This window comes from Schistocerca gregaria, chromosome 1, assembly GCF_023897955.1.
Source record: "Schistocerca gregaria isolate iqSchGreg1 chromosome 1, iqSchGreg1.2, whole genome shotgun sequence".
Taxonomy (NCBI): Eukaryota; Metazoa; Arthropoda; class Insecta; order Orthoptera; family Acrididae; genus Schistocerca; species Schistocerca gregaria.
Window position 1 is genome coordinate 47,755,513 of NC_064920.1, and position 12,056 is coordinate 47,767,568.

At 48.9% G+C, this 12,056-nt stretch overlaps 2 non-coding genes across 2 annotated transcripts; both read left to right on the forward strand.

Annotated features, from left to right (window-relative positions):
- The first annotated feature begins 9,947 nt into the window (after positions 1-9,947).
- Trnak-cuu (transfer RNA lysine (anticodon CUU)) lies at positions 9,948-10,020 on the forward strand. The gene has a single exon. It is a non-coding gene; the product is annotated as a tRNA-Lys (tRNA).
- A 1,432-nt stretch (positions 10,021-11,452) lies between these two features.
- On the forward strand, positions 11,453-11,525 carry Trnak-cuu (transfer RNA lysine (anticodon CUU)). The gene has a single exon. It is a non-coding gene; the product is annotated as a tRNA-Lys (tRNA).
- Positions 11,526-12,056: the final 531 nt, after the last annotated feature.

The window sequence follows — 12,056 nt, forward strand, 5'->3', positions numbered from 1 at the left end:
ACGGAATTTTGTTCCGCTGCAGATGTAAATTACCGTTTTTCTGATTAACGTGATGTAATGTAAATAGCAACTTTAAACTTTGCCTACGTCTCTGTCAGTCGCAAGGAAACTGTATTTGAAGGTGAAGGTGATTTTGTAGACATGTGTGAAAGACATGTTCTGAAATGCAAGTGTTGTTGTTTGGAGAGCACATCGGTTACGTGTCAGATGTGTAGCCAAGCAGTAATGGGTCGCCATAGCTGCAAATATTAGCCGGTAATATGAAGTGTTGTCAGCTGAAGTCTGATGATGCAGGCGACCGTAAGGCCGAAGTAAGCAGACGTACCGCTAGGCCGCGCCTCTTTAGCTCAGTGGTAGAGCTCTGGTGTAGTAAACCAGGGGTGGTAAGTTCCATCCTCAGAGTAGGTAGAGGAATTTTGGAAATCAGTTGCGCGTCGTGGCCGTATAGCAAACATTGCTTTGATGACGAACAATTAGCGACAGGCGTTTTATTAAGAATTACTCTCAGACGTGATTAAGGCGAATGGCGCAGATAAAGCATTTGCCAAAGCGGTACAGCATAAGGTGGGACGAGGCAGTCTGAATTACATTTTATACATGTATTTCTCACATATCTCAGAGCCTCTCGCGGTCGTCATCGTCGTCGTCGTCGTCGTCGTCGTCGTCGTCGTCGCCGCCGCCGCCCCTTCTGCAGAAGTAGCAAATGGCCATCGTAGCAAATGCGGCGAGGGACGCCCTGCCTTCGATTCCGAATGCACAAAGTGTGTGGTCTTGTTTCCCAGTCTATATTTGGCCGGTCTCGTAAGAGGTTGAATGTAACGAATGGCTGGGAAAGAGCAAGGGGCAACGGCTGTGCAGAACGAAAACACAATTCCTCAGAGTGTGAGCGTTTCGAGATGAGTCGTATACAAGTTATAGTTGGTCGTCAGTGACCGTGTGCCCTGTCGCCTTTCGGCACGCTAGCGGCACGGACGTCTTGTTTACGTCCTCGCCGAGCAGCTCGCTCGCGGAGTTGTTTACGTGATTCTGCCGTCTTAGCGCGCTATATTTCATTCGACAGAGAATGGCTTATGCCCACCGAAAATCGACACTGAAGATTAGCTTTGCACCTGAATATGCCCGACCAAAGGCACTCAAAATCGAACAGTTTATCAGAGATGAAGTCAAGATTGACTGCAACGATCTTGTTGGCATCCACCTTTCTATAGTGAGCAGTGTGGTATACGTGAAATTGGTCAACGAAGACATATGTGAAAAAATTCTAGATGCAACTCGAAGTGGTCTTAAGTTCCGTCACTCTGATGGACACATCGGTGACGTAACTGTGGAACATGCGGGACTTGGACTGCGCACGATACGTGTTTTTGAACTCCCTTTCGAGGTGCCTTCAGAGGTAGTGGTATCTGCATTCCATCCATATGGAAAAGTGATTAGCCACACAGCTGAGAAGTGGGTTCAGTTCACTACATACCCGGTTCTCAATGGAGTACGGCAGATCCGCATAGAACTAACCAAACATGTGCCGTCCTACTTATATATTGGTGGCTGCCGTGCAATTATTATTTATGATGGACAGCCGAAGACATGCTCGGGATGTGGCAAAGAAGGACACCTCCGTTCCCGCTGTCTGCAGCGCAGAATCACACAGTTACCGCCTGGGGACCTGCCGGCCACGACCGCTCCGACGTCGCTACCGCTGACGTTTGTCGAAGCTCTCCATAGCGACCCCCGACCGCGAACACCACTGGCTCCTACTACTGGTACATCGTCGTCTCCGGTACTGCCTCTGGCTGTTGCGGACGGACCGACGCCCTTGCCTTCTCCTCCCGACGTGTGCAGTGGTGAGCAATCTCAAGGACAGAGGATGGCCCTTGACTCCATGATTGTGCCTACCGATGCTTTTGTGCCTGAACATCCGGATCCCCAGGCGTCTTCGGACACTGAAGATCACGTGCGCAAGCAACGGTCGCCGAAGAGACGTCGAAAACGGCGGATCGCCCCGTCTGACACCTGCAGGACGCAGTCTCAAGACGATGAAGATCAAAATTATCAAGTTGTTCCCCCGAAGGACGAATCTGTGGTGGAAGCACCAACTTGCACTCCGTCGGACGTACAACCATCCTTGCATGCACCAGGCGCTGTACCTATGGACGTTGAACAACAGCTGAGCCAGGACAACTCTTCCACCACCGCCATGACACTGCCTTCGGACTCTGCTGGTACTCCACTGGACGCACACCATCCACGCACCCTTGCGTGGTCTGACGATGTAGCCGACGACACTCCAACTAGTGAGACAGCCGCGAATGCCGCTGCTCCAGCCCACGACTCCTAATCGACAGGGTTACAGGATGGGGATGTGCAGCCTACTGGGACAACATTCTTGTTCGCTGCTGCTCTTCGTGCCTCCATGAGCGTCCCTGTAGTCCCAATTCTACGACAAGCTTACAGGATTGGCTCCATCAATGTCAACACCATTGGCACCCCTGTCAAACTACAATTGCTCCGTGATATGTTGAGGGCGTCGGACCTAGATGTTGCCCTTTTGCAGGAAGTTCGCCTGGCGACGTTTCCTAATGTCTATGGCTATGTTTCCTACCTCACGCCGTGTGCCGACGGTGGCAGTGGGACAGCTATTCTTTTAAAGGAAGGCATTGATGTAGATGACGTGATTTACCTACCATCGGCTAGGGGTCTTGCTGTGACTTTCCACGGTGTTCGAGTCATCAATGTTTACGCTCCCTCGGGCACGGCCAAGCGACGGGAGCGGTCGCGATTCTATTCAGAACAGATCGCTCCTTTATTTGTCGGACGCTACGACCATATTGTTCTTGGCGGCGACTTCAATTGTGTGTTATCCCAAAAGGACCAACATCCCCATTTCACCACATGCCAGGAACTCAAGCTGCTTGTGCATGAACTGAAACTCACCGATACTTGGGACCGCGTGCATGGCGATCGGCCTGGGTATACGTACGTCACCAGCCATTCAGCAAGTCGTCTTGACCGTGTCTACGTGTCCCCAGGACTCGTAACTGCCACGCTTGACGCTGAGTTATGGCCTACCGCCTTTTCCGACCATATCGCCTACATTTGCACTGTTTCGCTCCAGAGGCAGAAGGTGTGGCGCGGTCGAGGCCTGTGGAAGCTGAATGTGGCCCATCTCAAGGATCCGGAATGTAGGCAGGTCGTAGAGACGACGTGGAACAACTGTGTGAGACGCCTTCCAGCGTATCCTTCAACACTTCGGTGGTGGATCGACTGCGCCAAGCCTGCTTTACGTCGTTCTATGATGAATTACGGTCGCGATAAAATGTTATGGCACCGACATACCATGGAATACTATTTCACAATTCTCCGGGAACTCTCAAACCTTGCCCCCTCAGTTCAACGACAGGTTGAAATTCAACGTATTAAGGCGAAGATAATTTCTCTTATGCGTCACCGCCTTGAAGGCACAGTAGTACGCGCAAGATGTCACGAATGTGTACCAGGAGAGCTCCCGTCCATGCATCATGTTATCCGAGAGAAGCAGCGGTGTCGTAGAAAGTTGATCAACGCCCTCGACATGCCAGATGGTCGTCGATTGACGTCCCAGAATGACATCGTAAGAGCCTTTGTGGATCACTACAACGAGTTCTATGCAGCAGAGGACCGGAACGTGGCGGTAATGTCTGATGTCCTCCGTTCCTTGACAGATACCCTGGACGAGTCTGCTGCGGAGATTCTCACGGCGACAATTACGGCTGATGACGTCGCCGATGCTCTTCATAAGGGTGCGGCAAACAAAGCCCCAGGTCCAGATGGGTTCCCGCTGGAGTTTTACCACACATTTCATGACATCATGGGCTCACGCTGGACTGCGATGTATGAAGAACTGATGAACCCTGACTTTCCTCTCCCACCCGAATTCGTAGAAGGCTTGCTTATCCCGATCCCCAAGCCATCGGGAGGTCGAGGAGTGGAACATTATCGGCCGCTGACCATGTTAAATTGTGACTTCAAGATTTTTACCCGGATTCTTGGCGCTCGCATTAGGCGCGTCGTCCCTCAAGTTATCTCTCTGGATCAAACGTGCTTTGGAGGTGATAGTAACATTCAGACGGCACTCAGCGATTACCGTGACGTTATAGCCCTGACCATGACCTGTCGCAGTCGTGGTGCCTTAGTGACAGTGGACTTCGACCACGCCTTTGATAGAGTGAGTCATGACTTTCTCGAAAACGTACTCCGACGGATGGCCTTTCCCCACAGGTTTATACACCTCGTCTTGCGGCTTCTCCGAGGTGCCACGTCGCGGGTGCTGGTCAATGGCCGTGTGGCGGGCCCTATTAACGTCATGCGGTCGGTCCGTCAAGGGTGTCCGCTGTCGATGCTGCTTTTCGCCATTGCCCTTGAGCCACTATTACACGGTTTGAGGAGCCGGTTGACAGGCATAACAATGAGGGGGACTTCTTTCATCTGCCGCGCCTATGCAGATGACTTGGTGTTCTTGGTTCTATCGAAGGATGAAGTGCGAGAGGCACTGGCGTGGATCAACCAGTACGGGGCTGCTGCGGGCAGCCGTGTGAACCTGACGAAATCTAGTGCTATGTCCGTCGGTAGAGGCCTTCCAGCTGAGAGTGTGGCACCATTGCCATTAGTGGACAAGCTCAAATGTTTGGGGATCACCTTCACGCGTGATATACAGCGCACGATCTCATTTAACTACAAACGCCTGCTTCAAGCTATCCGCACGAACGTTCGTGGCAACCTCCTGAGAGCATTGGACATGTTACAAAGGGTGGATTTTGTTAACACTCATCTAGTCTCGCGACTACCCCATTTAGCACAGATTTTACCGATGCCAAAGGCAATGGCACACAGACTTCAGGCGGCGTTCGGCTACTTTGTTAGCGCGGGTCTTATCTTCAAAGTCCGCTACGACACGCTGACACTTCCTCCTCGAGATGGCGGCCTCGGCCTTGTCAACGTCCGAGCGAGAGCAGCTGCCCTTTATGTAAGTACGATGGTTAAATCGTGGATCCGCCGCCGAAACGGATTATCGGGAAGCCTGATTGATGAAGTGGCCCCTCCCTCTCGAGTGGCACCCGTTGCAGTAGCCCATATTTCTTCCCCTCTCTCACATATCCGGACCTTTTTCATCGAATACAGTTATGTCCATGCCGACTTGCCTAGTACCAGACCCCCTATGGCACGTGATGTTTACCGAATCATGATGAGAAATCACACTCGTAATGTTGTGGAAAGGCGATATCCTACGATCGCATGGCCCGTGGTATGGCGTTCTGTACACCATATATACCTAGACACGAGCGCACGTGCGACCTGGTATTTGGTCGTTAATGGAAAATACATGACACAACTTCGTCTACATGCCATAAAAATGACAGATTCGCCGCTGTGTCCTCGCTGTCAAACGCTTGATACGGACGAACATCGACTGATGTGTGGATCTTCTGCAGAGGTGTGGCAGCTGATTCAGAAGATGCTTGCCTTTCTTCTACGTACGGCTCCCCATGCCATTACACCGAAATCTCTTCTGTTCCCAGATGAGACATACTTCCCAAGTACGAAGACCAACGCTGTGATCTGGATAAAAGGTCTCTCGATCTCTTATTTGTTCCATGAAGGTGGTAAGAGTGTTCTTGATTTTTGGACATTCCTGCAAGATCGCTTTACTTTTCTCATGCACCATCCGCGATACCGTCAGTACTATGCCAACTTTTTGGGTAGTGCCTTCTTCGATCCCCCCTGCAGCTGGGGTGTCCCAGGTATGAGAAGATGACTTCAATGAGAGTGTGTAATACCAGGACTCAGTCCCATGTACCGGAAAATGCAATATTCTTCGTGAAGACGTGCCTGGAACATGCCTGACTGCCTTGGGATTCGGTGTGCGTCTACCCACAAGTTGGCGGGACGCGGATGCTGCTTTGTCTGTTCTGCCAGGAGGGCGTTTTCTTTAATTCCTATAATTCCCTTTCTATTTTATATGTTACTGATGGTAATTCCACATAATTTTTTTTTTCGCCTGGAGGGCGTCCTATGTGATATGAACAAATATATGTAAAATAAATAAATTAATTCACAAAAAAAAGATGGTAGAGCACTAGCCCGCTAAAGGCAAAGGTAAAAAAAAAAAAAAAAAAAATGGATCAGGCGTCGGACTTCGGATCTGAAGATTACAGACTCGAATCCTGTCACGCTCGTGTTTTTCCAATTCTGAAAAAGAAACATACCGTTTTGATGTAGCAATTGAGCAGTACGAAACCGTCTGAATGTTGCTGTTGACAATTTTTTGCTTGGAGTTGCTCTTGAGCTTGAAACACACACAACAAGACCGGTGTTAACTAGCGAAATGGTCGGCAGGGTGGCGTCACCGCGAGTTTTGACTGGCACTTGCACATCCACAACAACGTCGGAAAGTAACTCGTTCGGCTTTTGAGTCACATCAAGTATGTGTGTTAATTTTGACGCCACTAGCTCTGCATGTTGTCATGCAATTCCTTTACCACTCAGAAATGATTATGAAATAAAAGTGAAGTACGTGACGAGTGTGACGTTAGGAAAGCATTAGGCAGCATGGAGAGATTCTGTACGGGACCACCCAACCCAAACGAGTACTGTGTGACGTGCTACATGGCAGCTATTAACCGAGGCAGCCGGGTAGCTCAGTCGGTAGAGTGTGAGTCTTTTAATCGCAGGGTCGTGGGTTCGAGCCCCACACTGAGACACACGGAATTTTGCTCCGCTGCAGATGTAAATTACCGTTTTTCTGATTAACGTGATGTAATGTAAATAGCAACTTTAAACTTTGCCTACGTCTCTGTCAGTCGCAAGGAAACTGTATTTGAAGGTGAAGGTGATTTTGTAGACATGTGTGAAAGACATGTTCTGAAATGCAAGTGTTGTTGTTTGGAGAGCACATCGGTTACGTGTCAGATGTGTAGCCAAGCAGTAATGGGTCGCCATAGCTGCAAATATTAGCCGGTAATATAAAGTGTTGTCAGCTGAAGTCTGATGATGCAGGCGACCGTAAGGCCGAAGTAAGCAGACGTACCGCTAGGCCGCGCCTCTTTAGCTCAGTGGTAGAGCTCTGGTGTAGTAAACCAGGGGTGGTAAGTTCCATCCTCAGAGTAGGTAGAGGAATTTTGGAAATCAGTTGCGCGTCGTGGCCGTATAGCAAACATTGCTTTGATGACGAACAAATAGCGACAGGCGTTTTATTAAGAATTACTCTCAGACGTGATTAAGGCGAATGGCGCAGGTAAAGCATTTGCCAAAGCGGTACAGCATAAGGTGGGACGAGGCAGCCTGAATTACATTTTATACATGTATTTCTCACATATCTTAGAGCCTCTCGCGGTCGTCGTCGTCGTCGTCGTCGTCGTCGTCGTCGTCGTCGTCGTCGTCGTCGCCGCCGCCGCCGCCGCCCCTTCTGCAGAAGTAGCAAATGGCCATCGTAGCAAATGCGGCGAGGGACGCCCTGCCTTCGATTCCGAATGCACAAAGTGTGTGGTCTTGTTTCCCAGTCTATATTTGGCCGGTCTCGTAAGAGGTTGAATGTAACGAATGGCTGGGAAAGAGCAAGGGGCAACGGCTGTGCAGAACGAAAACACAATTCCTCAGAGTGTGAGCGTTTCGAGATGAGTCGTATACAAGTTATAGTTGGTCGTCAGTGACCGTGTGGCCCAATGGATCAGGCGTCGGACTTCGGATCTGAAGATTACAGACTCGAATCCTGTCACGCTCTTGTTTTTCCAATTCTGAAAAAGAAACATACCGTTTTGATGTAGCAATTGAGCAGTACGAAACCGTCTGAATGTTGCTGTTGACAATTTTTTGCTTGGAGTTGCTCTTGAGCTTGAAACACACACAACAAGACCGGTGTTAACTAGCGAAATGGTCGGCAGGGTGGCGTCACCGCGAGTTTTGACTGGCACTTGCACATCCAAAACATCGTCGGAAAGTAACTCGTTCGGCTTTTGAGTCACATCAAGTATGTGTGTTAATTTTGACGCCACTAGCTCTGCATGTTGTCATGCAATTCCTTTACCTCTCAGAAATGATTATGAAATAAAAGTGAAGTACGTGACGAGTGTGACGTTAGGAAAGCATTAGGCAGCATGGAGAGATTCTGTACGGGACCACCCAACCCAAACGAGTACTGTGTGACGTGCTACATGGCAGCTATTAACCGAGGCAGCCGGGTAGCTCAGTCGGTAGAGTGTGAGTCTTTTAATCGCAGGGTCGTGGGTTCGAGCCTAACACTGAGACAAACGGAATTTTGTTCCACTGCAGATGTAAATTACCGTTTTTCTGATTAACGTGATGTAATGTAAATAGCAACTTTAAACTTTGCCTACGTCTCTGTCAGTCGCAAGGAAACTGTATTTGAAGGTGAAGGTGATTTTGTAGACATGTGTGAAAGACATGTTCTGAAATGCAAGTGTTGTTGTTTGGAGAGCACATCGGTTACGTGTCAGATGTGTAGCCAAGCAGTAATGGGTCGCCATAGCTGCAAATATTAGCCGGTAATATGAAGTGTTGTTAGCTGAAGTCTGATGATGCAGGCGACCGTAAGGCCGAAGTAAGCAAACGTACCGCTAGGCCGCGCCTCTTTAGCTCAGTGGTAGAGCTCTGGTGTAGTAAACCAGGGGTGGTAAGCTCCATCCTCAGAGTAGGTAGAGGAATTTTGGATATCAGTTGCGCGTCGTGGCCGTATAGCAAACATTGCTTTGATGACGAACAATTAGCGACAGGCGTTTTATTAAGAATTACTCTCAGATGTGATTAAGGCGAATGGCGCAGATAAAGCATTTGCCAAAGCGGTACAGCATAAGGTGGGACAAGGCAGTCTGAATTACATTTTATACATGTATTTCTCACATATCTCAGAGCCTCTCGCGGTCGTCGTCGTCGTCGTCGTCGTCGTCGTCTTTGTCGTCGTCGTCGCCGCCGCCGCCCCTTCTGCAGAAGTAGCAAATGGCCATCGTAGCAAATGCGGCGAGGGACGCCCTGCCTTCGATTCCGAATGCACAAAGTGTGTGGTCTTGTTTCCCAGTCTATATTTGGCCGGTCTCGTAAGAGGTTGAATGTAACGAATGGCTGGGAAAGAGCAAGGGGCAACGGCTGTGCAGAACGAAAACACAATTCCTCAGAGTGTGAGCGTTTCGAGATGAGTCGTATACAAGTTATAGTTGGTCGTCAGTGACCGTGTGCCCTAATGGATCAGGCGTCGGACTTCGGATCTGAAGATTACAGACTCGAATCCTGACACTCTCGTGTTTTTCCAATTCTGAAAAAGAAACATACCGCTTTGATGTAGCAATTGAGCCGGCCGCGGTGGTCTCGCGGTTCTAGGCGCGCAGTCCAGAACCGTGCGACTGCTACGGTCGCAGGTTCGAATCCTGCCTCGGGCATGGATGTGTGTGATGTCCTTAGGTTAGTTAGGTTTAAGTAGTTCTAAGTTCTAGGGGACTAATGACCACAGCAGTTGAGTCCCATAGTGCTCAGAGCCATTTGAACCATTTTGTAGCAATTGAGCAGTACGAAACCGTCTGAATGTTGCTGTTGACAATTTTTTGCTTGGAGTTGCTCTTGAGCTTGAAACACACACAACAAGACCGGTGTTAACTAGCGAAATGGTCGGCAGGGTGGCGTGACCGCCAGTTTTGACTGGCACTTGCACATCTAAAACAACGTCGGAAAGTAACTCGTTCGGCTTTTGAGTCACATCAAGTATGTGTGTTAATTTTGACGCCACTAGCTCTGCATGTTGTCATGCAATTCCTTTACCTCTCAGAAATGATTATGAAATAAAAGTGAAGTACGTGACGAGTGTGACGTTAGGAAAGCATTAGGCAGCATTGAGAGATTCTGTATGGGACCACCCAACCTAAACGAGTACTGTGTGACGTGCTACCCGGCAGGTACTCACATAGGCAGCTCGGCTAGCTCAGTCGGTAGAGCATGAGACTCTTAAACTCAGGGTCGTGGGATCGAGCCCCACGCTGGGCGGAACGGATTTTTGTTCCGCTGCAGATGTAAATTACCGTTTTTCTGATTAACGTGATGTAATGAAATAGCAACTTTAAACTTTGCCTACGTCTCTGTCAGTCGCAAGGAAACTGTATTTGAAGGTGAAGGTGATTTTGTAGACATGTGTGAAAGACATGTTCTGAAATGCAAGTGTTGTTGTTTGGAGAGCATATCGGTTACGTGTCAGATGTGTAGCCAAGCAGTAATGGGTCGCCACAGCTGCAAATATTAGCCGGTAATATGAAGTGTTGTCAGCTGAAGTCTGATGATCCAGACGACCGTAAGGACGAAATACGCAAAAGTACCGCTAGGCCGCGCCTCTTTAGCTCAGTGGCAAAGCACTGATCTAGTAAACCAAGGGTCGTGAGTTCCATCCTCAAAGGAGGAAGTCGAATTTTGGAAATCAGTTGCGCGTCGTGGCCGTGTAGCAAACAGTATCTGTGATGACGAACAATTAGCGACAGGCCTTTTATTAAGAATTACTCTCAGATGTGATTAAGGCGAATAGCGCAGATAAAGCCTTTGCCAAAGCGGTACAGCATAAGGTGGGACGAGGCAGTCTGAATTCCATTTCATTGATGTATTTCTCACATATGTCAGAGCCTCTCGCGGTTCTCGTCGTCGTCGTCGTCGTCGTCGTCGTCGTCGTCGCCGCTAATGCAGAAGTAGCAAATGGCCAACGTAGCAAATGCGGCGAGGGACGCCCTGCCTTCGATTCCGAATGCACAAAGTGTGTGGTCTTGTTTCCCAGTCTATATTTGGTCGGTCTCGTAAGAGGTTGAATGTAACGATTGGGTGGGAAAGAGCAAGGGGCAGCGGCTGTGTAGAACGAAAACACAAATCATCAGGGGTGTGAGCGTTTCGAGATGAGTCGTATACAAGTTATACTTCTGCGTCAGTGACCGTGTGGCCTAATGGATAAGGCGTCGGACGTCGGATCTGAAGATTACAGCTTTGAATGTTGTCACGCTCGTGTTTTTCCAGCTCTGAAAAAGAAACATACCGTTTTAATGTAGCAATTGAGCAGTACGAAACCGTCTGAATGTTGCTGTTGACCATTTTCTGCTTGGAGATGCTCTTGAGCTTGAAACACACACAACAAGGCCGGTGTTATCTAGCGAAATGGTCGGCAGAGTGCCGTCACCGCGAGTTTTGACTGGCACTTGCACATCTAAAACAACGTCGGAGAGTAACTCGTTCGGCTTTTGAGTCATATCAAGTATGAGTGTTAATTTTGACGCCACTAGCTCTGCATGTTGTCGTGCAATTCCTTTACCTCTCAGAAATTATTATGAAATAAAAGTGAAGTACGTGACGAGTGTGACGTTAGGAAAACATTAGGCAGCATGGAGAGATTCTGTATGGGACCACCCAACCCAAACGAGTACTGTGTGACGTGCTACCCGAGGCAGCCCGGCTGGCGCAGTCGGTACAGCATGAAACTCTTAATCTCAAGGTCGTGGGTTCGAACCCAACGTTGGGCGGTACGGAATTTTGTTCCGCTGCAGATGTTAATTACCGTTTTTCTTATTAACGTGATGTAATGGAAATAGCAACTTTAAACTTTACCTACGTCTCTGTCAGTTGCAAGGAAACTGTATTTGAAGGTGAAGGTGATTTTGTAGACATGTGTGAAAGACATGTTCTGAAATGCAAGTGTTGTTGTTTGGAGAGCACATCGGTTACGTGTCAGATGTGTAGCCAAGCAGTAATGGGTCGCCATAGCTGCAAATATTAGAATATGAAGTGTTGTCAGCTGAAGTCTGATGATCCAGACGACCGTAAGGACGAAATACGCAAAAGTACCGCTAGGCCGCGCCTCTTTAGCTCAGTGGCAAAGCACTGATCTAGTAAACCAAGGGTCGTGAGTTCCATCCTCAAAGGAGGAAGTCGAATTTTGGAAATCAGTTGCGCGTCGTGGCCGTGTAGCAAACAGTATCTGCGATGACGAACAATTAGCGACAGGCCTTTTATTAAGAATTACTCTCAGATGTGATTAAGGCGAATGGCGCAGT